This window comes from Somniosus microcephalus, chromosome 24, assembly GCF_052327205.1.
Source record: "Somniosus microcephalus isolate GS21.2 chromosome 24, FLI_Smic_1.0, whole genome shotgun sequence".
Taxonomy (NCBI): domain Eukaryota; kingdom Metazoa; phylum Chordata; class Chondrichthyes; order Squaliformes; family Somniosidae; genus Somniosus; species Somniosus microcephalus.
The window spans coordinates 4,371,279-4,398,971 of record NC_141010.1 but is presented as its reverse complement, the minus strand read 5'-3'; the positions used below and the strand labels follow the sequence as shown (position 1 = coordinate 4,398,971).

General features: G+C 49.7%; 1 protein-coding gene across 5 annotated transcripts in view; it reads right to left on the bottom strand.

The window, feature by feature from the left end:
* LOC147100969 (cholecystokinin-like) overlaps positions 1-27,693 on the bottom strand; it is a 131,162-nt gene that overhangs the window by 41,306 nt on the left and 62,163 nt on the right. For all 5 annotated transcript variants that reach the window (XM_085966094.1, XM_085966092.1, XM_085966095.1 and 2 more), the window contains exon 2: positions 6,827-6,937. The gene's annotated coding sequence lies outside the window, so the exon portion shown is untranslated. The remainder of the gene's footprint in view (positions 1-6,826; positions 6,938-27,693) is intronic.

Sequence of the window (27,693 nt, the reverse complement as noted above, 5' to 3'; positions counted from 1 at the left end):
GGGAGGAATATTGGCAGAGACACGGGGAGAGGAAAGCTCATTTGTGTTCTTGCAAGGGTTAAATTCCGAGCTTTCTCTGTTTAGTTCCTCATACAAAAGCATTGTCTACCATTCTTTTTCAGAATCTCACGTGAATCACTCAAAGCTCCAGCCTACATCAACAGATGAGCAACTGTGGGCGATGGAAGCTACTCATGAAATGGGGAATATCAAAGTGTTCTCTCCAAAACCCCACCTCTGCACTAATCAGCACAAACACTTCACTGGCCCACGGGCCTCTGACAGAACATACATCTGTTCAGAAAGCAGCCCAATAACAAACTCCTGTGTTTTTGCCCCCCTTTTCCCCCTGCTCTCCTGAAGGCGCTGCCTCTTGATGGGGTACAGCACCACATCACCAACAACCCCTGGTATGGTGCCCATGGGTGAGCCTAGATAGTAAGACCACCCGTGACCACCTCACCCACCCCCGCAGCCCCACTTTGTCTCGCTTCAAACATGGCTTGATCAAAATTAATACTAATTGCAGGAATATGCTCTCAGTTATCCTTCCTGTCATTAACGCCATAGCAACGCTGGGTGCCAGGAATGCTGGTGCGCCATACCTAGAAACACATAGAAGATTCAACATGGAAAACAGGCCATTCGGTCCAAGCAGGCTGTGTTGGCGTTTACTCCTCCACACGAGTGACTAGCTGGGGGACTGAGGGGTTAAAAATTAAACAGTATCCGCTATCCCCCCCCCCACCCCTGCCACAGCGCCCCCCCCCCCCCCCCCGGTGGTGTTTGATGGGACAGTGTAGAGGGAGCTTTACTCTGTATCTAACCCGTGCTGTACCTGCCCTGGGAGTGTTTGATGGGACAGTGTAGAGGGAGCTTTACTCTGTATCTAACCTGTGCTGTACCTGCCCTGGGAGTGTTTGATGGGACAGTGTAGAGGGAGCTTTACTCTGTATCTAACCCGTGCTGTACCTGCCCTGGGAGTGTTTGATGGGACAGTGTAGAGGGAGCTTTACTCTGTATCTAACCCGTGCTGTACCTGCCCTGGGAGTGTTTGATGGGACAGTGTAGAGGGAGCTTTACTCTGTATCTAACCCTGTGCTGTACCTGCCCTGGGAGTCATAGAGTCATAGAGTCATAGAGTTTTACAGCACAGAAAGAGGCCCTTCGGCCCATCGTGTCTGCGCCGCCCATCCATCCCTGTCCAGTCTAATCCCATTTTCCAGCATTTGGTCCATAGCCTTGTATGCAATGGCATTTCAAGTGCTCATCCAAATGCTTCTTGAATGTTGTGAGGGTTCCTGCCTCCACCACCCTTTCAGGCATTGAGTTCCACATTCCAACCACCCTCTGGGTGAAAAAGTTCCTCCTCAAATCCCCTCTAAATCTCCTGCCCCTTACCCTGAATCTATGCCCCCTTGTTATTGACCCCCCCACTAAGGGGAAAAGTTCCTCTTTATCTACCCTATCTATGCCCCTCATTATTTTGTACACCTCAATCAGGTCCCCCCTCAGCCTTCTCTGCTCCAAGGAAAACAACTCCAGCCTGTCCAGCCTCTCTTCATAGCTGAGGCGCTCCATCCCAGGTAACATCCTGGTGAATCTTCTCTGCACCCTCTCCAAAGCAATCACATCCTTCCTATAGTGAGGCGACCAGAACTGCACACAGTACTCCAGCTGTGGCCTCACCAGCGTTTTGTACAGCTCCATCATAACCTCCCTGCTCTTATATTCTATGCCTCGGCTAATGAAGGCAAGTATCCCATATGCCTTTTTAACCACCTTATCTACCTGCTCCGCTGCCTTCAGGGATCTATGTACATGTACACCAAGGTCCCTCTGACCCTCTGTACTTCCTAGGGTCCTACCACTCATTGTGTATTCCCTTGCCTTATTTGTCCGTCCAAAATGCATCACCTCGCACTTTTCAGGGTTAAATTCCATTTGCCACTTTTCCGCCCATCTGACCAACCCGTTTATATCGTCCTGTAGCCGGAGGCTTTCCTCCTCGCAATTTACCACCCCACCAATTTTCATGTCATCTGCGAACTTACTGATCATACCTTTTACATTTTCATCCAAATCATTTATGTAGATCACAAACAATAAGGGACCCAGCACCGATCCCTGAGGTACCCCACTGGACACAGGCTTCCAGTCACAAAAGCAACCTTCGACCATCACCCTCTGCCTCCTGCCACTCAGCCAGTTTAGGATCCAACGCGCCAAGGCACCCTGGATCCCATGGGCTCTTACCTTCTTGACCAGTCTCCTATGCGGGACTTTGTCAAAAGCTTTACTGAAGTCCATGTAAACCACATCCACAGCATTTCCCTCATCCACCCCACTAGTCACCCCCTCGAAAAATTCGATCAGATTTGTTAGACATGATTTACCCTTGACAAAGCCATGCTGACTATCCCCGATTAATCCTTGCCTCTCCAAGTGGAGATTAATTTTGTCCCTCAGAATTTTTTCCAATAATTTCCCCACCACAGATGTTAGACTCACTGGCCTGTAATTCCCTGGTTTATCCCTGCTACCCTTCTTGAATAATGGTACTACGTTAGCTGTTCTCCAGTCCTCTGGTACATCCCCTGTGGCCAGAGAGGTTCTGAAAATTAGTGTCAGAGCCCCTGCAATCTCCTCCCTTGCCTCCCACAGCAGCCTGGGATACATCTCGTCCGGGCCTGGGGATTTATCCACTTTTTGGCCCGCTAAAACCGCTAGCACCTCCTCCCTCTCGATGCTAATATGTTCAAGTATGTCACCGTCCCCTTGCCCGATTTCTATGTCTGCATCGTCTTTCTCCATAGTGAACACAGATGCAAAAAATTCATTTAAAACCCCGCCTACATCCTCTGGCTCTACACACAGATTGCCACTTTGGTCCCTAATGGGCCCTACCCTTTCCCTGGTTATCCTCTTGCCCTTAATATACTTATAAAACATCTTAGGATTTTCCTTTATTTTGCTCGCCAGTGTTATTTCATGGCCCCTCCTCGCCCTCCTAATTTCTTTTTTAAGTATGCCCCTGCACTTTTTATACTCCTCTAGGGCTTCTTCTGTCTTTAGTCTTCTGTAACTGCCAAAAGCCCCCCTTTTATTTCTAATGCATTTTTGTATATCCCTTGTCATCCAAGGTTCCCTTTGCTTGTTGGTCCTACCCTTGACCTTTACAGGAACATGTTGGCGTTGTACTCTCTCTATTTCCCTTCTGAAAGTCTCCCACTGTTTTGATGTGGATTTTCCTATAAGCAGCTGCTCCCAGTCCACTTTGGCCAGATCCTGCCTTATCATATTAAAATCGGCCTTCCCCCAATTTAGAACCCTTATTTCCGGGCCGTCTTTGTCTTTTTCCATGACCACCTTAAATCTCACCGAATTATGGTCACTGTCGCCAAAATGCTCTCCTACTGACACTTCCACCACTTGCCCGGCTACATTCCCCAGAATTAGGTCCAGTACCGCCCCCTCTCTTGTAGGACTTTCTACATGTTGGCTCAAAAAGCTCTCCTGGATGCACTTTAAGAATTCTGCACCCTCTAAGCCTTTCACACTCTGACTGTCCCAATTTATATTGGGGAAGTTGAAATCCCCCACTATTATTACCCTATTATTTTCGCACTTCTCTGAGATTTGCCTACATATCTGTTCCTCTATCTCGCCCTGACTGTTTGGGGGCCTATAGTACACTCCCAGCAAAGTGCTTGCCCCCTTTTTGTTTTTAAGTTTTACCCATATGGCCTCATTAGAGGAACCCGCTAATATATCATCCCTCCTTACAGCAGTAATTGACTCCTTAATTAATATTGCAACTCCCCCTCCCCTTTTACACCCCCCTCTGTCTCGCCTGAAGATTCTATACCCCGGAATATTGAGCTGCCAGTCCTGACCCTCCCTCAACCATGTCTCCGTGATAGCAACAATATCATACTCCCATGTGTTCAACAACAACTTCAGTTCATCCACCTTATTTGCAAGACTCCTTGCATTAAAATAAATGCCTTCCAGCCCTGCCATATTCTCTTTTGCCTTCACATATTTGCTCTGCCTTCCCAGCTGACTTGTTTTTCCCTCTGTATTTGGCCGTAAATCACCCCCTACTATAGCTCCACTCTGTACCCCAACCCCCTGCCAAGTTAGTTTAAACCCTCCCCAGCAGTGCTAGCAAACCTCCCCACAAGGATATTGGTTCCCCCCTGGTTCAGGTGTAAACCGTCCGACTTGTACAAGTCCCACCTTTCCCAGAAGCAGACCCAGTGATCCAGGAAACTAAAGCCCTCCCCCCTGCACCATCCCTTTAGCCACGCATTCATCTGTTCTATCTTCCTATTCCTATACTTACTAGCACGTGGCACCGGGAGTAATCCAGAGATTACAACCTTTGAGGTCCTGCTCCTTAATCCTTCACCTAGCTCCCTAAATTCTTGCTGCAGGACCTCATCCCTCTTTTTACTTATGTCGTTGGTACCAATGTGGACCACGACCACTGGCTGTTCTCCCTCCCCCTCCAGAATGCCCTGCAGCCGCTCAGTGACATCCTTGACCCTGGCACCAGGGAGGCAACAAACCATCCTGGATTCACGTCTACGGCCACAGAAACGCCTATCTGTTCCCCTTACTATAGAATCCCCTACCACTATTGTGTTTGATGGGACAGTGTAGAGGGAGCTTTACTCTGTATCTAACCCGTGCTGTACCTGCCCTGGGAGTGTTTGATGGGACAGTGTAGAGAGAGCTTTACTCTGTATCTAACCCGTGCTGTACCTGCCCTGGGAGTGTTTGATGGGACAGTGTAGAGGGAGCTTTACTCTGTATCTAACCCGTGCTGTAGCTGCCCTGGGAGTGTTTGGTGCTGAGATGTGATATCATCTCATTGACATCCCTCACATTAATAAACAGAAGTATTCAGCTGTTTTCTCGCAAAATAAAAATGAATAAAATAGTTAGAATGCCAGCAACAGAGAGAGAGGGAGAGGAAGAGAGCTGAAGTAAAGTGAGGGACAGATCTAGAGAGCCAGGGAGAGCTCGGCAACGAAAGGGAGAGAAATACAGGAAGCAGGAGAGAGTGTCAAAGAGAGGCTGAGACAAAGTGAGCGAGAACGAGTGGCTGAGCTGGACGGAATGAGAAAGTGAGAGGCAGAGGGAGTGAGAGGGAGATGGAATGAGGAAAACAGAGTGATAGTGAGAGACAGAGTGAGAGACAGAGTGAGAGACGGTATGAGAGAGAGAGAGCCAAAGAGACGGAATGAGAAGGAGGAAGATAAAGAAATAAAAAGGGACACGAGACACAGAGTGTGAGAAACAGAATGAAAGATAGGAATTGAGAGGCTGCAGAAAATAAGAACAAAATATTATTGGAAGAAAAGTCAGATATAAATCAACTTTGGCATCAAGGTGAAGAGTGTGAGGGAATGAAATGGGCTCCTTCACCTCCTCCTCACCCTGTGTGGAAGGAACTGTACAATAAATATCAAAGAAGGTCAAAGATTGCAGAAAGTGGAGGGAAGGATTAATTGAGAATAAAGGGATGATTCATTCTGACTTTCCATATCCTTCTCCCCTTTCTAAGACACAACCAAAAGGTCAGAATGTTTTTCAATTTGCTACCATTTAATCAGAGGAAGGTCCCTGGGTAATGTAGAGCAGAGATGAAGTGTGGATGCTTAATTTATACACGCAATGCTCACTGCAGAGGTCTGGTTCTATCTAGTTTTATCTGCATTTTAACCTCTTGAGGGCTGCAGCAGAACGATGGACAAGACTAAGTTCAGCTCCCCTTTCTCATCCAATGGCAGTAGTTGGGTGCTATAACTAGCCATTACCAGAATGGTACCTGGACTCTAAGGGTTAAATTACAAGGAGCGATTATACAAACTAGGGTTCTGTTCCCTGGAATTTAGAAGGTTAAGGATAGGGTAGATAAAGAGAAACTATTTCCGCTGGTTGGGGAGTCTAGGACTAGGGGACATCGTCTAAAATTAGAGCCAGACCTTTCAGGAGTGAAATTAGGAAACACTTCTACACACAAAGGGTGGTAAAGTTTGGAACTCTCTTCCGCAAACGGCAATTGATGCTGGGTCAATTGTTAATTTTAATTCTGAGACTGATAGATTTTTGTTAACCAAAGGTATTAAGGGGCAAAGGCGGGTATATGGAGTTAGGTCGCAGATCAGCCATGATCTGATTGAATGGCGGAACAGGCTCGAGGGGCTGAATGACCTCCTCCTGTTCCTGTTTCTTGCCTCAGCACCCCTGGTTAGGGAGAAGATCAGCCTGGTTTCCCATCCAGTGACCCCTGCTGAATGTGTCTTTATGTGTGTGTATGTCAGGTGAGGACATATACCGCAGGTAAAAGGGAACTATTCACTCCTGTCTGGTACTGTACAGCTTGTGTGTGTCCCAGTGTTAGCTCCTGGACATGTACAGTACACAGCAGGTAAAAGGAAACAATTCACTCCTGTACAGGTACAGGTCTTCAGAAACAACAACCTCATCACTGTACACTCACATTGTCCCTCTGTAGTCTGTATCTCACGCATCCCCTATCAGTCCATAAGGTGTGTCCTGAGCAGGATTGATTTTAAAGCTCCTTAGTTGGTTACTGATCTCTCATTTATTGACGACCTTTCAACAAATACCAGCTTTCTCATTCAAACCGAGTGTTTGCTTGATAATTCAGCATCACTGCGAGTTGCTGATGATTTATTCCCCTGTAGCACCTGACGATAGTTGAGCCATGTGCTTGTTTGCAGACTTCTGTCATTTTTATTTAAAAGGTTACAGCAACACACACCATATGCTGCCAATGAATGTTAAATACCAGCATTGATTATTGATGGCTCAGAGCGGAATCCTCACTTCCTGCTCGGTGTATATCACTCAAGGAGCAAAGTGGAATTAGGATAATGTCTCCACTCGATTACTTCAGCTTCTGAAACATAAAAGACACAATTGTTTTATTCAACGCAACAAGAGAAACTAATAAAGATATTTCAATCAGTTCAATTTATCGAGGATGGCAGCTAAGGGCAGGAATGGTTACTGCGTAACTGTCGGCACAATCGAGGGTTTCTCTCTCTCCAATATTTGGCCCCTTCCCTCCTCCCCTGAGAGCCTTCTGCTAGAGATGGGGTAATGGGTATGTGCTCAAATTGGCAGGAAGTGACGAGTGGTGTCCCCCAGGGATCTGTACCGAGGCCTCAGCTTTTCACTATATATTTATAAATGACTTAGATGAAGGAATAGAGAGCTGTATAAATGGCCTACAACCCTCCAAGATCTCTGCACTCCTCCAGTTCCGGCCTCCTGAGCATCCCTGATTCTCATCGCTCCATCATTGGCGGCCGTGCCTTCAGCTGCCGGGGCTGTTGACGTGGTAAATAATGTAGACGGGAGCAGAAAGTTGCAAAGGGACATTGATAGATTAAGTGAGTGGGCAAAACTCTGGCAGCTGGAGTTCACTGGAGTTCAACCCCAGGAGATTGTTCTTCAGGTGTGTGCTGTGACAGTGAAAATTCCAACAAACAAAACGCAACTGTAGAGGTAAGCTTCGTTATTTTCTCGTGAATTTTATTATTTTTTATCGTGTTTGGAACCGTGCTTTTAGTATTGCGCTCCCTGGTTTAGTAAGAAAACAAAATGGGAGGCAAAATGATTTACAAAAGAAGATTTTGTTGGTTTCCCTGCTTGCCATTTTATTACGGACAAAAAAAAGGACAGGACAAGACCAGCTGGCCCATTAAGCCTGTCCCAAACTGTCATGGTACAGCTTATGCACACGACCCACATCCCCCCTCCCTCACCTATCAGCCACACAATCTCCTGGGAGAGGCAAACAAAAAGAGAAACAGCCGTCAATCAGTACAGGGGCATCACAAACCCTGGCATCTTCCTCTCTGACTTCCTAAGGTGACCAAACAAGTTCCCGGAGACCACAGTGACTGGGACACGCGTTCCCCAATAGCCCACCTACCCTCTCCACACAATAACTGGGAGACATGTCCCCAATAGCCCACCTACCCCCTCCACACAGTGACTGGGAGACACGTTCCCCAATAGCCCACCTACCCTCTCCACACAGTGATTGGGAGACACGTTCCCGAATAGCTCACCTACCCTCTCCACACAGTGATTGGGAGACACGTTCCCCAATAGCCCACCTACCCTCTCCACACAGTGATTGGGAGACACGTTCCCCAATAGCCCACCTACCCTCTCCACACAGTGATTGGGAGACACGTTCCCCAATAGCCCACCTACCCTCTCCACACAGTGACTGGGAGACACGTTCCCCAATAGCCCACCTACCCTCTCCACACAATAACTGGGAGACACGTTCCCCAATAGCCCACCTACCCTCTCCACACAGTGACTGGGACACGCGTTCCCCAATAGCCCACCTACCCTCTCCACACAATAACTGGGAGACACGTTCCCCAATAGCCCACCTACCCCCTCCACACAATAACTGGGAGACACGTTCCCCAATAGCCCACCTACCCCCTCCACACAGTGACTGGGAGACACGTTCCCCAATAGCCCACCTACCCTCTCCACACAATAACTGGGAGACACGTTCCCCAATAGCCCACCTACCCCCTCCACACAGTGACTGGGAGACACTTTCCCCAATAGCCCACCTACCCTCTCCACACAGTGACTGGGACACGCGTTCCCCAATAGCCCACCTACCCTCTCCACACACTAACTGGGAGACACGCTCCCCAATAGCCCACCTACCCCCTCCACACAGTGACTGGGAGACATGTTCCCCAATAGCCCACCTACCCTCTCCACACAATAACTGGGAGACACGTTCCCCAATAGCCCACCTACCCCCTCCACACAGTGACTGGGAGACACGTTCCCCAATAGCCCACCTACCCTCTCCACACAATAACTGGGAGACACGTTCACCAATAGCCCACCTACCCCCTCCACACAGTGACTGGGAGACACGTTCCCCAATAGCCCACCTACCCTCTCCACACAATAACTGGGAGACACGGTCCCCAATAGCCCACCTACCCCCTCCACACAGTGACTGGGAGACGTGTCCCCAATAGCCCACCTACCCTCTCCACACAGTGACTGGGACACGCGTTCCCCAATAGCCCACCTACCCTCTCCACACAATAACTGGGAGACGTGTCCCCAATAGCCCACCTACCCTCTCCACACAGTGACTGGGAGACACGTTCCCCAATAGCCCACCTACCCCCTCCACACAGTGACTGGGAGACACGTTCCGCAATAGCCCACCTACCCTCTCCACACAATAACTGGGAGACACGTTCCCCAATAGCCCACCTACCCTCTCCACACAGTGACCGGGAGACACGTTCCCCAATAGCCCACCTACCCCCTCCACACAGTGACTGGGAGACGCGTTCCCCAATAGCCCACCTACCCTCTCCACACAGTGACTGGGAGACACGTTCCCCAATAGCCCACCTACCCTCTCCACACAATAACTGGGAGACACGTTCCCCAATAGCCTACCTACCCCCTCCACACAGTGACTGGGAGACGTGTCCCCAATAGCCCACCTACCCTCTCCACACAGTGACTGGGACACGCGTTCCCCAATAGCCCACCTACCCTCTCCACACAATAACTGGGAGACACGTTCCCCAATAGCCCACCTACCCTCTCCACACAATAACTGGGAGACACGTTCCCCAATAGCCCACCTACCCTCTCCACACAATAACTGGGAGACACGTTCCCCAATAGCCCACCTACCCCCTCCACACAGTGACTGGGAGACACGTTCCCCAATAGCCCACCTACCCTCTCCACACAGTGACTGGGAGACGTGTCCCCAATAGCCCACCTACCCTCTCCACACAATAACTGGGAGACACGTCCCCAATAGCCCACCTACCCTCGCCACACAGTGACTGGGACACGCGTTCCCCAATAGCCCACCTACCCTCTCCACACAATAACTGGGAGACGTGTCCCCAATAGCCCATCTACCCTCTCCACACAGTGACTGGGAGACACGTTCCCCAATAGCCCACCTACCCCCTCCACACAATAACTGGGAGACACGTTCCCCAATAGCCCACCTACCCTCTCCACACAGTGACTGGGAGACACGTCCCCCAATAGCCCACCTACCCTCTCCACACAGTGACCGGGAGACACGTCCCCCAATAGCCCACCTACCCTCTCCACACAGTGATTGGGAGACATGTCCCCCAATAGCCCACCTACCCACTCCACACAGTGACTGGGAGACACGTCCCCCAATAGCCCACCTACCCTCTCCACACAGTGATTGGGAGACACGTCCCCCAATAGCCCACCTACCCCCTCCACACAGTGACTGGGAGACACGTCCTCCAATAGCCCACCTACCCTCTCCACACAGTGACCGGGAGACACGTCCCCCAATAGCCCACCTACCCTCTCCACACAGTGTTTTATTTAGGTTTTACTGCCAAATTCTTTATATGTATCTAATTTCAGGAACTGTTTAGCTTAAGGGTTTAACTTAGCTTGGACTATTATTTGGCCTCAGAGGGTTCTTGCAGCCGCATAAAGTTGAAGATTGAATTTCAAGGGTACAGTGCTCAAAGTCAAATTCTGGGACTGGCTGTCCTAATATTTGTTTGTAGCTTATAAATTAGTCCAAAGAATGTCACAGATATAACTGCTAACACATTTAAAAATAAAATAATGTTTGCTTTCTTTTAGAACTTTCACTTTTGACTCTTGTTATTACTAAAAATTGTTCATAATTTTGCACACTGCGTAAACTGCTGAACCTAAATGTGTGATCTGTGGTTTCTTTTTCAGCTACTTGCTGCAAGGGATATGTACCAGTAACAGTAACGGTGCTCTTTGGGGCTAATTGACAGGATGTAAATTCACAAGGGAGAGATCCTTTCTGCTGTAGTCCTGCAGCAATGTTCCACAGACGTAAAGGCCCTGATATATACAGGGTGGCAGAGAGGGTGCGGTGGAGCACGGTCGTGGGGGGGGGGGGGAAATTCCAGGGACGTGGCAGTCCTGCTGAGGATCTCATGATCATTTCGGTATTCTGCTTCCCTCCCGGCAGTAGGCCAGGTTGAAAGGTTAGCCGTTTGCTAGATGGGAAAACCAGCGACAGAAGGCCGCAGCCAGAGAGCGTTGGGGATGGTCTAGGACAGTCGGGAAAGAGCACAGATTGGAGGTAGGGGGTCAGACCGGCAATTGGGAGGGAGGGAATGATCGCGGGTTGAAGGGGGGAGGGTCGACAGGAGGCTCGGGATCATGGGTTGAGGGGGAGGTCAGCTGATCACGGCAGTGAGGAGAGGCCGCGATCGGCAGAAGGTTTGCTTGAGGGGCCGAGGAAGCACTCCTGCTCCTCCTGGCTCACAAGGAGTGCTCCAGAAAGCATTTACCTTCTGCAGCTGGCTGCTCTCGTCTCATTTTGCTGCCGGGTTTCCCGAACCCTGGGGAGCCTGGCTGGCAACCGTTAAATCTAAATCAGGCTCTCAACACAAGTCACTGAATATATTTAAGGAGATAGATAGATTTCTAGACACAAAAGGCATCAAGGGGTATGGGGAGAGAACAGGAATATGGTATTGAGATAGAGCATCAGCCATGATCATATTGAATGGCAGAGCAGGCTCGAAGGGCCAAATGGCCGAATCCTGCTCCTATTTTTCTATGTTTCTATGTGACTGGGAGACACGTCCCCCAATAGCCCACCTACCCTCTCCACACAGTGACTGGGAGACACGTCCCCCAATAGCCCACCTACCCTCTCCACACAGTGACCGGGAGACACGTCCCCCAATAGCCCACCTACCCTCTCCACACAGTGACTGGGAGACACGTCCCCCAATAGCCCACCTACCCTCTCCACACAGTGACCGGGAGACACGTCCCCCAATAGCCCACCTACCCTCTCCACACAGTGACTGGGAGACACGTCCCCCAATAGCCCACCTACCCTCTCCACACAGTGACCGGGAGACACGTCCCCCAATAGCCCACCTACCCTCTCCACACAGTGATTGGGAGACACGTCCCCCAATAGCCCACCTACCCACTCCACACAGTGACTGGGAGACACGTCCCCCAATAGCCCACCTACCCTCTCCACACAGTGATTGGGAGACACGTCCCCCAATAGCCCACCTACCCCCTCCACACAGTGACTGGGAGACACGTCCTCCAATAGCCCACCTACCCTCTCCACACAGTGATTGGGAGACACGTCCCCCAATAGCCCACCTACCCACTCCACACAGTGACCGGGAGACACGTCCCCCAATAGCCCACCTACCCTCTCCACACAACAACAGCAACAACAACATGCATTTATATAGCACCTTTAATGTAGTAAAATGTCCCAAGGTGCTTCACAGGAGCGATTATCAAACAAAATTTGACACCGAGCCACATAAGAAGATATTAGGACAGATGAGGTAGGTTTTAAGGAGCTTTTAAAGGAAGAGAGAAGGGTAGAGGGGTAGAGAGGTTTAGGAGGGAATTCCAGAGCTTAGGGCCCCGGCAGCTGAAGGCACGGCCGCCAATGGTGGAGTGATTAAAATCAGGGATGCGCAAGAGGCCAGAATTAGAGGAGTGCAGAGATCTCAGAGGGATGTAGGCCATTTATAAACAGAAAACTATTTTTCTGGTTAACTCTCTTAACAGAGATAGGGAGGGGTGAGGCCACAGAGGAATTTGAAAATAAGGATGAAAATTTTAAAATCGATGCGGTGCCAGACAGGAAGCCAATGTATGTTAGGGTGATGGGTGAACGGGACTTGGTGTGAGTTAGGATACGGGCAACACAGTGACTGGGAGACACGACCCCCAATAGCCCACCTACCCCCTCCACACAGTGACTGGGAGACACGACCCCCAATAGCCCACCTACCCCCTCCACACAGTGACTGGGAGACACGTCCCCCAATAGCCCACCTACCCCCTCCACACAGTGATTGGGAGACACGTTCCCCAATAGCCCACCTACCCCCTCCACACAGTGACTGGGAGACACGTCCCCCAATAGCCCACCTACCCCCTCCACACAGTGACTGGGAGACACGTCCCCCAATAGCCCACCTACCCCCTCCACACAGTGATTGGGAGACACGTTCCCCAATAGCCCACCTACCCTCTCCACACAGTGACCGGGAGACACGTCCCCCAATAGCCCACCTACCCTCTCCACACAGTGACTGGGAGACACGTCCCCCGATAGCCCACCTACACTCTCCACACAGTGACTGGGAGACACGTCCCCCAATAGCCCACCTACCCTCGCCACACAGTGACTGGGAGACACGACCCCCAATAGCCCACCTAACCTCTCCACACAGTGACTGTGAGATACGACCCCCAATAGCCCACCTACCCTCTCCACACAGTGACTGGGAGACACGTCCCCCAATAGCCCACCTATCCTCTCCACACAGTGACTGTGATGTTGGACAGTCAGGAGTTATCCAGCTCCCTTTAGGATGTTTGCTGTGATTCCACACTCACTATATGAGCTGGCAGATTATTCCATAGGTTGACCACTCCCTGTGAAAAGAAAAGTCACCTGATATCTAACCGAATTCTGTTAACTTATACTCATGTGCCCTGGTCCTCCCTAACCTATCTAACTAATGGACTTAATCTAATTTGCTCATTATTTCAAAGGTCTCAATCTGATCTCCCCAAAGTCCGCTTTTCTGGAGAATGGAACTGGCTTTTGATTGGTTCGCATTTAACCAATTGGATGCACAAGCTAATCAGCATGGCTAACCCAACAGAGGTGGTCCGATTGCCCACGGCTAGCCTGGGGTGTATGAGCGCAGGGTGTAAGCGCCTAATCTTTACTGTCGCTTTAAAGCCAATAAAAACCCCTTGCAGAAAAATGGTCTAGCTAGGCAATTCAGTAACTGCTGGGGTTAATCAGAGGGCAATTCTTTTTTTTGTTTAATTCCTGGGATGTGGGTGTCGCTGGCAAGGCCAGCATTTATTGCCCATCCCGAGTTGCCCTCAAGAAGGTGGTGGTGAGCCGCCTTCTTGAACCGCTGCAGTCCGTGTGGTGAAGGTGCTCCCACAGCGCTGTTCGGGAGTTCCAGGATTTTGACCCAGCGACGATGAAGGATCGGCCGATGTAAGTCAGGATGGTGTGTGACTTGGAGGGGAACTTGGCGGTGGTGGTGTTCCCATGCGCCTGCTGCCCTTGTCCTTCTAGGTGGAAGAGGTCGCGGGTTTGGGAGGTGCTGCCGAAGAAGCCTTGGCGAGTTGCTGCAGTGCTCCCTCCCTAACAGCACTGTGGGAGCACCTTCACCACACGGACTGCAGCAGTTCAAGAAGGCGGCTCACCACCACCTTCTCAAGGGTGATTAGGGATGGGCAATAAATGCTGGCTTTGCCAGGGACGCCCTTATCCCAGGAATGAGGAAAAAAAAGCAGGCTCGAGGGGCCAAGTGGCTGACTCCTGCTCCTATTTCTTAGGTTCTTAATATAAGCTGGGAAATTCCTGGTCTGTAGGACCTAGTGTTTTACCCCTGGATTGATGTGCTGGATGCACGTTACGTAGCATGGCAGTAAAAGCCAGAAGAGAAGCTATAATTTACTTAAAACCGCTCAATATTTATCCCTTCCTGATGATAGGGAAATTCAATGCAGGGACGTCAATAACTCACTCACTAAATGTACAGTTGCTCTTCCTGTTTGTGGAGCTGCTGTTTACTGTCTAAAGGTGTATTGAATTTGAGCCAGAATTTGACTGCACACATCAATAATGATATTTTTCTATCAATATAGTCAGATTACAGAGCTTTTGTAGCCCGGTCCACACAGAATACATTTTATTCTAATCTGTCTCCCCATCTCTCCTGAAGGTGCTGATTTTTACTGGGTTACGGTTCCACAAAGACTAGCAGCCCACCCGCTCCTTGCTCGGGTGATGGTTCTTCATCTGTGATGCTAGACACTATGGGGTGCCTGGCTATTTGACTGTGGGAGGCACCACAGTTCAGCCTGATCCTGCCCTCACTCTTTCCAGCAGGGCTCACTGGTTAATGTTTCACTCCCTCTGTAGTCCAGGGTTCTGAGGCAAACTGTAATGTCACTAGCTCAGACTGGCAATTGCACCTGGGCCCTTCATACTTCCAAGATTTGCAAACCAGCATAGTGCACGCTAATACAGGTTCTGGTCGCTCAGCTTAATTAAAGTCACTGAGACTTACTGGAAGGCACACCCAAGGTCAGCCAATATTTAGTTCAGGATAAGCTCTGCTAAACCTTGTAAAAATATATCCCACCACTCCGTCCGACACACATCGATGGGATTACACTGCGATCCGACAGATGACAGGCAGGCGCTAATTTCCCTTCTTCAGATGTACTTGACTCTCTGCTCTACACATCTTCAAAACACTACAGCCTAGAAATTTGCTGGGCTGCGCCACCAGTTAGCGCCCAAAGAGGGCACTCAGTGTGTTTAGCGCCACTGGCCACGCCTCCCGTGAAATTTAGTGGGGTGCTAATGGCGGCGTTAGCCTGTAGCCGCCCCGATCGCGATATTTGGTCGCGCCCCTCCCGGTTCAGGGGGGCCTACCAGCGGTGGTAGTGGCGCTAATTAAAGGGGAGGTGCGGGGCGGCCATTTTTTTTGCTGGCCGCCTGCCAGCAACTCCTCGCGCCACCGTCCCCGGCCTCCTGATCCCCGCCCCCCCCGGGCAGTGCCGGCTGTGTCCCAAGAGCCTGGCACTTCTCCTCGGTGCCGGGCTCTTTTGCCGGCACTCGCGTGTGGTGCTGCGGCACGTTGCGCTGCGATATTCAGTTGCAGTGCCCCAAGTGGGATGCAGGGCACCTCGAGCAGCGCCCCGCTTCCGTTTGGGGCGCTGAAACTGAATATCGGGCTGGCGCAAGCGGCTCCGTCTGGAGCGGTAATTCCAGCGCCCAGGCGTGGGGCGCCACCGAATTTCTAGGCCTACGCCTCCTGAATTAATACTCCAACTTAGGGCTTTGCTTTATAATACATCAAATAACAGGTAGGTTTAGTGTGTCAGGAATAGAAGTACAGGTGAGCACAGGGTTACATAGGTGTGCAGAGGGATTGACAGACAGGCAAATTGTAGCCCAGTGAGAGTCAGTGTCTGGAACTGTACCCCAGTGAGAGTCAGTGTCTGTGGAACTGTACCCCAGTGAAAGTCAGTGTCTGTGTAACTGTACCCCAGTGAGAGTCAGTGTCTGTGGAACTGTACCCCAGTGAGAGTCAGTGTCTGGTACTGTACCCCAGTGAGAGTCATTGTCTGTGGAACTGTACACCAGTGAGAGTCAGTGTCTGTGGAACTGTACCCCAGTGAAAGTCAGTGTCTGTGTAACTGTACCCCAGTGAGAGTCAGTGTCTGTGGAACTGTACCCCAGTGAGAGTCAGTGTCTGGTACTGTACCCCAGTGAGAGTCATTGTCTGTGGAACTGTACCCCAGTGAGAGTCATTGTCTGTGGAACTGTACCCCAGTGAGAGTCAGTGTCTGTGGAACTGTACCCTAGTGAGAGTCAGTGTCAGGTACTGTACCCCAGTGAGAGTCAGTGTCTGTGGAACTGTACCCCAGTGAGAGTCAGTGTCTGTGGAACTGTACCCCAGTGAGAGTCAGTGTCTGTGGAACTGTACCCCAGTGAGAGTCAGTGTCTGTGGAACTGTACCCCAGTGAGAGTCAGTGTGTGTGGAACTGTACCCCAGTGAGAGTCAGTGTCTGTGGAACTGTACCCCAGTGAGAGTCAGTGTCTGTGGAACTGTACCCCAGTGAGAGTCAGTGTCTGTGGAACTGTACCCCAGTGAGAGTCAATGTCTGTGGAACTGTACCCCAGTGAGAGTCAGTGTCTGTTGAACTGTACCCCAGTGAGAGTCAGTGTCTTTGGAACTGTACCCCAGTGAGAGTCAGTGTCTGTGGAACTGTACCCCAGTGAGAGTCAGTGTCTGTGGAACTGTACCCCAGTGAGAGTCAGTGTCTGTGGAACTGTACCCCAGTGAGAGTCAGTGTCTGTGGAACTGTACCCCAGTGAGAGTCAGTGTCTGTGGAACTGTACCCCAGTGAGAGTCAGTGTGTGTGGAACTGTACCCCAGTGAGAGTCAGTGTCTGTGGAACTGTACCCCAGTGAGAGTCAGTGTCTGTGGAACTGTACCCCAGTGAGAGTCAGTGTCTGTGGAACTGTACCCCAGTGAGAGTCAATGTCTGTGGAACTGTACCCCAGTGAGAGTCAGTGTCTGTTGAACTGTACCCCAGTGAGAGTCAGTGCCTGTGGAACTGTACCCCAGTGAGAGTCAGTGTCTGTGGAACTGTACCCCAGTGAGAGTCAATGTCTGTGGAACTGTACCCCAGTGAGAGTCAATGTCTGTGGAACTGTACCCCAGTGAGAGTCAGTGTCTGTTGAACTGTACCCCAGTGAGAGTCAGTGTCTGTGGAACTGTACCCCAGTGAGAGTCAGTGTCTGTGGAACTGTACCCCAGTGAGAGTCAGTGTGTGTGGAACTGTACCCCAGTGAGGGTCAGTGTCTGCGGAACTGTACCCCAGTGAGAGTCAGTGTCCGTGGAACTGTACCCCAGTGAGAGTCAGTGTCTGCGGAACTGTACCCCAGTGAGAGTCAGTGTCTGTGGAACTGTACCCCAGTGAGAGTCAGTGTCTGTGGAACTGTACCCCGGTGAGAGTCAGTGTCCGTGGAACTGTACCCCAGTGAGAGTCAGTGTCGGCGGAACTGTACCCCAGTGAGAGTTGGTGTCTGTGGATCTGTACCCCAGTGAGAGTCAGTGTCTGTGGAACTGTACCCCGGTGAGAGTCAGTGTCTGTGGAACTGTACCCCAGTGAGAGTCAGTGCCTGTGGAACTGTATCCCAGTGAGAGTCAGTGTCTGTGGAACTGTACCCCAGTGAGAGTCAGTGTCTGTGGAACTGTACCCCAGTGAGAGTCAGTGTCTGTGGAACAGTACCCCAGTGAGAGTCAGTGTCTGTGTAACTGTACCCCAGTGAGAGTCAGTGTCTGTGTAACTGTACCCCAGTGAGTGTCAGTGTCTGTGGAACAGTACCCCAGTGAGAGTCAGTGTCTGTGGAACTGTACCCCAGTGAGAGTCAGTGTCTGTGGAACTGTACCCCAGTGAGAGTCGGTGCCTGTGGAACTGTACCCCAGTGAGAGTCAGTGTCTGTGGAACTGTACCCCAGTGAGAGTCGGTGCCTGTGGAACTGTACCCCAGTGAGAGTCAGTGTCTGTGGAACTGTACCCCAGTGAGAGTCAGTGTCTGTGGAACTGTACCCCAGTGAGAGTAAGTGTCTGTGGAACTGTACCCCAGTGAAAGTCAGTGTCTGTGTAACTGTACCCCAGTGAGAGTCAGTGTCTGTGGAACTGTACCCCAGTGAGAGTCAGTGTCTGTGGAACTGTACCCCAGTGAGAGTCAGTGTCTGTGGAACTATGCCCCAGTGAGAGTCAGTGTCTGTGGAACTGTACCCCAGTGAGAGTCAGTGTCTGTGGAACTGTACCCCAGTGAGAGTCAGTGTCTGGAACTGTACCCCAGTGAGAGTCAGTGTCTGTGGAACTGTACCCCAGTGAGAGTCAGTGTCTGTGGAACTGTACCCCAGTGAGAGTCAGTGTGTGTGGAACTGTACCCCAGTGAGAGTCAGTGACTGTGGAACTGTACCCCAGTGAGAGTCACTGTCTGTGGAATTGTACCCCAGTGAGAGTCAGTGTCTGTGGAACTGTACCCCAGTGAGAGTCAGTGTGTGTGGAACTGTACCCCAGTGAGAGTCAGTGTGTGTGGAACTGTACCCCAGTGAGAGTCAGTGTCTGTGGAACTGTACCCCAGTGAGAGTCAGTGTGTGTGGAACTGTACCCCAGTGAGAGTCAGTGTCTCTGGAACTGTACCCTAGTGAGAGTCAGTGTCTGTGGAACTGTACCCCAGTGAGTCAGTGTCTTTGGAACTGTACCCCAGTGAGAGTCAGTGTCTGTGGAACTGTACCCCAGTGAGAGTCAGTGCCTGTGGAACTGTACCCCAGTGAGAGTCAGTGTGTGTGGAACTGTACCCCAGTGAGAGTCAGTGTCTGTGGAACTGTACCCCAGTGAGAGTCAGTGTCTGTGGAACTGTACCCCAGTGAGAGTCAGTGTCTGTGGAACTGTACCCCAGTGAGAGTCAGTGTCTGTGGAACTGTACCCCAGTGAGAGTCAGTGTCTGTGGAACTGTACCCCAGTGAGAGTCAGTGTCTGTGGAACTGTACCCCAGTGAGAATCAGTGTCTGTGGAACTGTACCCCAGTGAGAGTCAGTGTCTGTGGAACTGTACCCCAGTGAGAGTCAGTGTCTGTTGAACTGTACCCCAGTGAGAGTCAGTGTCTGTGGAACTGTACCCCAGTGAGAGTCAGTGTGTGTGGAACTGTACCCCAGTGAGGGTCAGTGTCTGCGGAACTGTACCCCAGTGAGAGTCAGTGTCCGTGGAACTGTACCCCAGTGAGAGTCAGTGTCTGCGGAACTGTACCCCAGTGAGAGTCAGTGTCTGTGGAACTGTACCCCAGTGAGAGTCAGTGTCTGTGGAACTGTACCCCGGTGAGAGTCAGTGTCCGTGGAACTGTACGCCAGTGAGAGTCAGTGTCGGCGGAACTGTACCCCAGTGAGAGTTGGTGTCTGTGGATCTGTACCCCAGTGAGAGTCAGTGTCTGTGGAACTGTACCCCGGTGAGAGTCAGTGTCTGTGGAACTGTACCCCAGTGAGAGTCAGTGCCTGTGGAACTGTATCCCAGTGAGAGTCAGTGTCTGTGGAACTGTATCCCAGTGAGAGTCAGTGTCTGTGGAACTGTACCCCAGTGAGAGTCAGTGTCTGTGGAACAGTACCCCAGTGAGAGTCAGTGTCTGTGTAACTGTACCCCAGTGAGAGTCAGTGTCTGTGTAACTGTACCCCAGTGAGTGTCAGTCTCTGTGGAACAGTACCCCAGTGAGAGTCAGTGTCTGTGGAACTGTACCCCAGTGAGAGTCAGTGTCTGTGGAACTGTACCCCAGTGAGAGTCGGTGCCTGTGGAACTGTACCCCAGTGAGAGTCAGTGTCTGTGGAACTGTACCCCAGTGAGAGTCGGTGCCTGTGGAACTGTACCCCAGTGAGAGTCAGTGTCTGTGGAACTGTACCCCAGTGAGAGTCAGTGTCTGTGGAACTGTACCCCAGTGAGAGTAAGTGTCTGTGGAACTGTACCCCAGTGAAAGTCAGTGTCTGTGGAACTGTACCCCAGTGAGAGTCTGTACCTGTGGAACTGTACCCCAGTGAGAGTCAGTGTGTGTGGAACTGTACCCCAGTGAGAGTCAGTGTCTGTGGAACTGTACCCCAGTGAGAGTCAGTGTCTGTGGAACTGTACCCCAGTGAGAGTCAGTGTCTGTGGAACTATGCCCCAGTGAGAGTCAGTGTCTGTGGAACTGTACCCCAGTGAGAGTCAGTGTCTGTGGAACTGTACCCCAGTGAGAGTCAGTGTCTGGAACTGTACCCCAGTGAGAGTCAGTGTCTGTGGAACTGTACCCCAGTGAGAGTCAGTGTCTGTGGAACTGTACCCCAGTGAGAGTGAGTGTGTGTTGAACTGTACCCCAGTGAGAGTCAGTGACTGTGGAACTGTACCCCAGTGAGAGTCACTGTCTGTGGAATTGTACCCCAGTGAGAGTCAGTGTCTGTGGAACTGTACCCCAGTGAGAGTCAGTGTGTGTGGAACTGTACCCCAGTGAGAGTCAGTGTGTGTGGAACTGTACCCCAGTGAGAGTCAGTGTCTGTGGAACTGTACCCCAGTGAGTCAGTGTCTGTGGAACTGTACCCCAGTGAGAGTCAGTGTCTGTGGAACTGTACCCCAGTGAGAGTCAGTGTCTGTGGAACTGTACCGCAGTGAGAGTCAGTGTCTGTGGAACTGTACCCCAGTGAGAGTCAGTGCCTGTGGAACTGTACCCCAGTGAGAGTCAGTGTGTGTGGAACTGTACCCCAGTGAGAGTCAGTGTCTGTGGAACTGTACCCCAGTGAGAGTCAGTGTCTGTGGAACTGTACCCCAGTGAGAGTCAGTGTCTGTGGAACTGTACCCCAGTGAGAGTCAGTGTGTGTGGAACTGTACCCCAGTGAGAGTCAGTGTCTGTGGAACTGTACCCCAGTGAGAGTCAGTGTCTGTGGAACTGTACCCCAGTGAGAGTCAGTGTCTGTGGAACTGTACCCCAGTGAGAGTCAGTGTCTGTGGAACTGTACCCCAGTGAGAGTCAGTGTCTGTGGAACTGTACCCCAGTGAGAGTCAGTGTCTGTGGAACTGTACCCCAGTGAGAGTCAGTGTCTTTGGAACTGTATCCCAGTGAGAGTCAGTGTGTGTGGAACTGTACCCCAGTGAGAGTCAGTGTCTGTGGATCTGTACCTCAGTGAGAGTCAGTGTCTGTGGAACTGTACCCCAGTGAGAGTCAGTGTCTGTGGAACTGTACCCCAGTGAGAGTCAGTGTCTTCAGGAGAAGAGGTGTTAGAAGTGGTACAAGAAATCTCTACAGTTGCCCCTGTCTCTGTCTCTCTGTCTCCACGCTCCACATTCCACGTACACACTGTGCGAGGGAAAATTGCAGGTTTGTACTAACATATACAGTAATTTTGCTCAATTGCATGAAGTATTTTAGTTCTCTCCACTAGTCTTATGTTTAATTTACTGAGTATTTGCACCTAAAAATACTCTTCTTCAACTGAGTCTCTCGACCCCTCCGCTGTCTCTGAGTTGTCAGACTGCTTGTCCGACATCCAGTCCTCGATGATCAGAAATTTCCTCCAACTAAATATTGAGAAGATCGAAGCCATTGTCTTCGGTCCCCACCGCAAACTCCGTTCCCCAGCTACCGACTCCATCCCTCTCCCTGGTATCTGTCTGAGGCTGAACTAGACTGTTCGCAACCTTGGTGTCATATTTGACCCTGAGATGAGCTTCTGACCACATACCGCCATCACTAAGACCGCCTATTTCCACCTTCGTAACATCGCCCGTCTCCGCCCCTGCCTCAGCTCACCTGCTGCTGAAACCCTCATCCTTGCCTTTGTTACCTCTAGACTGGACTATTCCAACACTGACCTCCCACATTCTACCCTACGTAAACTTGAGGTGATGCAAAACTCGGTTGCCCGTGTCCTAACTCGCACCAAGTCCCGTTCACCCATCACCCCTGTGCTCGCAAACCTACATTGGCTCCCGGTTAAGCAATGCCTTGATGTTAAAATTCTCATCCTTGTTTTCAAATCCCTCCATGGCCTCGCCCCTCACTATCTCTGTAGCCTCCTCCAGCCCCACAAACTCCCACCCCCCACCCCCTGAGATCTCTGTGCTCCTCTAATTCTGGCCTCTTGCGCATCACTGATTTCCATCGCTTCACCATTGCCAGCCGTGCCTTCAGCTGCCAAGGCCCCAAGCTCTGGAAATCCCTCCCTAAACCTCACTGCCTCTCTTTCCATCTTTAAGATGCTCCTTAAAACCTACTTCTTTGACCAAGCTTTTGGTCAGAGTAGAAATAGAAGGATATTTCAGATGAATACGTGGCTAGAGGAATGGTGCAAGGGGGAGGGATTCAAATTCCTGGGACATTGGAACCAGTTCTGGGGGAGGTGGGACCAGTACAAACTGGACGGTTTGCACCTGGGCAGGACCGGGACCGATGTCCTAGGGGGAGTGTTTGCTAGTGCTGTTGGGGAGGGTTTAAACTAAAATGGCAGGGGGTTGGGAACCTGTGCAGGGAGACAGAGGAAAGGGAAACAAGGATAGAAGCAAAAGACAGGAAGCAGAAAAGCAAAAGTGGAAGGCAGAGAAATCAAGGGTGTAAATCAAACAGGGCCACTGTAAATAATCATTCTAAAAGGACTAAGAGTGTTACAAAAATAAGCCTGAAGGCTTTGTGTCTTAATGCGAGGAGCATTTGTAATAAGGTGGATGAATTAGCTGCGCAAATAGATGTAAACAGATATGATATAATTGGGATTACGGAGACATGGCTCCAGGGTGACCAAGGCTGGGAATTCAACATCCAGGAGTATTCAATATTCAGGCAAAAAGGAAAAGGAGGTGGGGTAGCATTGCTGGTTAAAGAGGAGATTAACACAATAGTAAGGAAGGATATTAGCTCTGATGATGTGGAATCTGTATGGGTAGAGCTAAGAAATACCAAGGGGCAGAAAACATTAGTGGGAGTTGTATACAGACCCCCAAACAGTAATGCTGAGGTTGGGGATGGCATTAAACGTGAAATTAGAGATGGGTGCAATAAGGGCACAGCAGTTATCATGGGTGACTTTAATCTACATATAGATTGGACTAACCAAATTAGTAACAATACTGTAAAGGAGGAATTCCTGGAGTGTATACGGGATGGTTTCATGGACTAATATGTCGAGGAACCAACCAGAGATCAAGCCATCTTAGACTGGGTATTATGTAATGAGAAAGGATTAATTAGCAATCTTGTTGTGCGAGGCCCCTTGGGGAGGAGCGATCATAATATGATAGAATTCTTCATTAAGATGGAAAGTGAAGTAGTTGACTCAGAGACTAGGGTCCTGAATTTAAATAAAGGAAACTACGATGGTATGAGGCGCGAGTTGGGTAGGATGGATTTAGGACTCTGGTACCGTTCCCATGGATTGCAGGGTAGCTAATGTAACCCCACTATTTAAAAAAGGTGGTAGAGAGAAAACAGGGAATTATAGACCGGTAAGCCTGACATCGTTAGTGGGGAAAATGCTAGAGTCCATTATAAAAGATGTAATAGCAGAGCACTTGGAAAACAGTGACAGGATCAGACAAAGTCAACATGGATATATAAAAGGTAAATCATGCTTGACTAATCTACTGGAATTCTTTGAGGATGTAACTGGTAGAATAGATAAGGGAGAACCAGTGGATGTGGCGTATTTGGACTTTCAGAAGGCTTTCGATAAGGTCCTGCATAAGAGATTAGTGTGCAAAGTTAAAGCACATGGGATTGGGGGTAAGATACTGACTTGAACAGAGAACTGGCTGGCAGACAGGAAGCAAAGAGTTGGAATAAACAGGTCTTTTCCTGAGTGGCAGGCAGTGACTAGTGGGGTACCGCAGGGATCGGTGCTAGGACCCCAGCTATTCACAATATATATTAATGATCTGGACGAGGGAACTAGATGTAATATCTCCAAGTTTGCAGATGACACAAAGCTGGGTGGGCGTGTGTGCTATGAGGAGGATGCAGAGAAACTCCAGTATGATTTGGACAAGTTGAGTGATTGGGCAGATGCCTGGCAGATGCAGTATAATGTGGATAAATGCGAGGTTATCCACTTCGGTGGCAAAAACAGGAAGACAGATTATTAACTGAATGGCAATAGATTGGGAAAAGGGGAAGTGCAGCGAGACCTGAGTATCCTTGTGTACCAGTCGCTGAAGGTAAGCATGCAGGTGCAGCAGGCGGTTAAGAAGGCAAATGGTATGTTGGCCTTCATAGCGAGAGGATTTGAGTACAGGAACAAGGATGTCTTGCTGCAGTTGTACAGGGCCTTGGTGAGACCACACCTTGAGTATTGTTTGCAGTTTTGGTCGCCTTATCTGAGGAAGGATGTTCTTGCCATGGAGGGAGTGCAGCGAAGATTCACCAGACTGATACCTGGGATGGCAGGAATGACGTATGAGGAGAGATTGGGTCGATTGGGCTTATATTCACTGGAGTTTAGAAGAATGAGAGGGGATCTGATTGAAACTTATAAAATTCTAACAGGACTAGACAGACTAGATGCTGGAAGGATGTTCCCAATGGCGGGGGAGTCCAGAACCAGGGGTCACAGTCTAAGGATAAGGGGTAAGCCATTTAGGACTGAGATGAGGAGGAATTTCTTCACCCAGAGAGTGGTGAACCTGTGGAATTCTCTACCACACAAGGCAGTTGAGGCCAATTCATTAAATATATTCAAGAAGGAGTTAGATATATTTCTTAAGGCTAAAGGGATCAAGGGATATGGGGAGAAAGCAGGGATAGGGCACTGAATTTGGATGATCAGCCATGATCTCATTAAATGGTGGAGCAGGCTCGAGGGGCCGAATGGCCTACTCCTGCTCCTATCTTCTATGTTTCTATGGAACGTTACTCAAAGGGTTGATGGTGGATAGGCAATGGCAAACATTTAAAGATCGCATGGATGAACTACAGAATTTGTTCATCCCTGTCTGACATAAAAATAAAACAAAAAAGGTGACTCAACCGTGGCTAACAAGGGAAATTAGGGATAGCATATGATCCAAGGAGAGGACATATAAATCGGCCAGAAAAAGCAGTAAACCTGAGGATTGGGAGCAGTTTAGGATTCAGCAAAGGAGGACAAAGGGATTAATTAAGAGGGGGAAAATAGAGTATGAGCGTAAGCTTGCAGGGAACATAAAAACTGACTGTAAAAGCTTCTATAGATATGTGAAGAGAAAACGATTGGTGAAGTCAAGCGTAGGTCCCTTGCAGTCAGAATCAGGGGAATTTATAATGGGGAACAAAGAAATGGCTGACCAATTAAATACATACTTTGGTTCTGTCTTCACAAAGGAGGACACAAATAACCTCCCAGAGATGTCGGGGAACATAGGATCTAATGAGAGGGAGGAACTGAATGAAATCAGTATTTGTAGGAAAATGGTGTTGGGGAAATTGACAGGATTGAAGGTCGATAAATCCCCAGGGCCTGATAATCTACATCCTAGGGTACTTAAGGAAGTGGCCCTAGAAATAGTAGATGCATTGCTGGTCATCTTCCAAAATTCTATAGACACTGGAACAGTTCCCATGGATTGGAGGATAGCTAATGTTACCCCACTGTTCAGAAAGGGTGGTAGAGAGAAAACGGGGAATTACAGACCGGTAAGCCTGACATCGGTAGTGGGGAAAATGCTAGAGTCCATTATAAAAGATGTAATAGCAGAGCATTTGGAAAACAGTAACAGGATTGGACAAAGTCAACATGGATTTACAAAAGGTAAATCATGCTTGACTAATCTACTGGAATTTTTTGAGGATGTAACTGGTAAAATAGATAAGGGAGAACCAGTGGATGTGGTGTATTTGGACTTTCAGAAGGCTTTCGATAAGCTCCCGCATAAGAGATTAGCGTGTAAAGTTAAGGCACATGGGATCGGGGGTAAGGTACTGACTTGGATAGAGAACTGGTTGGCAGACAGGAAGCAAAGCGTTGGAATAAACGGGTCCTTTCCCGAGTGGCAGGCAGTGACTAGTGGGGTACCGCAGGGATCGGTGCTAGGACCCCAGTTATTCACAATATATATTAATGATCTAGATGAGGGAACTAGATGTAATATCTCCAAGTTTGTAGACGACACAAAGCTGGGTTGGCGTGTGTGCTATGAGGAGGGTGCAGAGAAACTCCAGTATGATTTGGACAGGTTGGGTGATTGGGCAGATGCATGGCAGATGCAGTATAATGTGGATAAATGCGAGGTTATCCACTTTGGTGGCAAAAACAGGAAGGCAGATTATTATCTGAACGGCAATAGATTGGGAGAAGGGGAAGTGCAACGAGACCTGGGCGTCCTTGTGCACCAGTCGCTGAAGGTAAGCATGCAGGTGCAGCAGGCGGTTAAGAAGGCAAATGGTATGTTGGCCTTCATAGCGAGAGGGTTTGAGTACAGGAACAAGGATGTCTTGCTGCAGTTGTACAGGGCCTTGGTGAGACCACACCTTGAGTATTGTGTGCAGTTTTGGTTGCCTTATCTGAGGGAGGATGTTCTTGCCATGGAGGGAGTGCAGCGAAGATTCACCAGGCTGATACCTGGGATGGCAGGAATGACGTATGAGGAGAGATTGGGTCGATTGGGCTTATATTCGCTGGAGTTTAGAAGAATGAGAGGGGATCTGATTGAAACTTATAAAATTCTAACAGGACTAGACAGACTAGATGCAGGAAGGATGTTCCCGATGGCCGGGGAGTCCAGAACCAGGGGTCACAGTCTAAGGATAAGGGGTAAGCCATTTAGGACAGAGATGAGGAGGAATTTCTTCACCCAGAGAGTGGTGAACCTGTGGAATTCTCTACCACAGAAGGCAGTTGAGGCCAATTCATTAAATATATTCAAGAAGGAGTTAGATATATTTCTTAGGGCTAAAGGGATCAAGGGATATGGGGAGAAGGCAGGGACAGGGTACTGAATTTGGATGATCAGCCATGATCTCATTGAATGGCGGAGCAGGCTCGAGGGGCCGAATGGCCTACTCCTGCTCCTTTCTTCTATGTTTCTATGTCACTTGCCCTAAAATCTCTTTATGTGGCTCGGTGTCAAATTTTTGTTTGATAATCACTCCTGTGAAGTGCCTTGGGATGTTTTACTACATTAAAGGCGCTATATAAATACAAGTTGTGCTTGTTGTCTGTGAGAAGTGGGTGACAGAAAATGCTTTGGTTCTGTCTCGGTTCAAGGTGTTGAGATCACTGCTAACGGGAGAGGAGCCTGATTGAGGAGGATTATACAGGGATATACATTACTCGGTGGGATAGAAGAGCTTAATCCTGAGATCTAACAGATGCAGGAGAAGGGGATACAGGTACCAAGGCAGAAAGAAATATTTGCATTTATATAGTGCCTTTCACGACCTCAGGATGTCCCAAAGCGCTTTACAGCCAATGAAGTACATTTTTGAAGTGTCATTACTGTTGTAATGTAGGAAACGTGGCAGACAATTTGCGCACAGCAAGCTCCCACA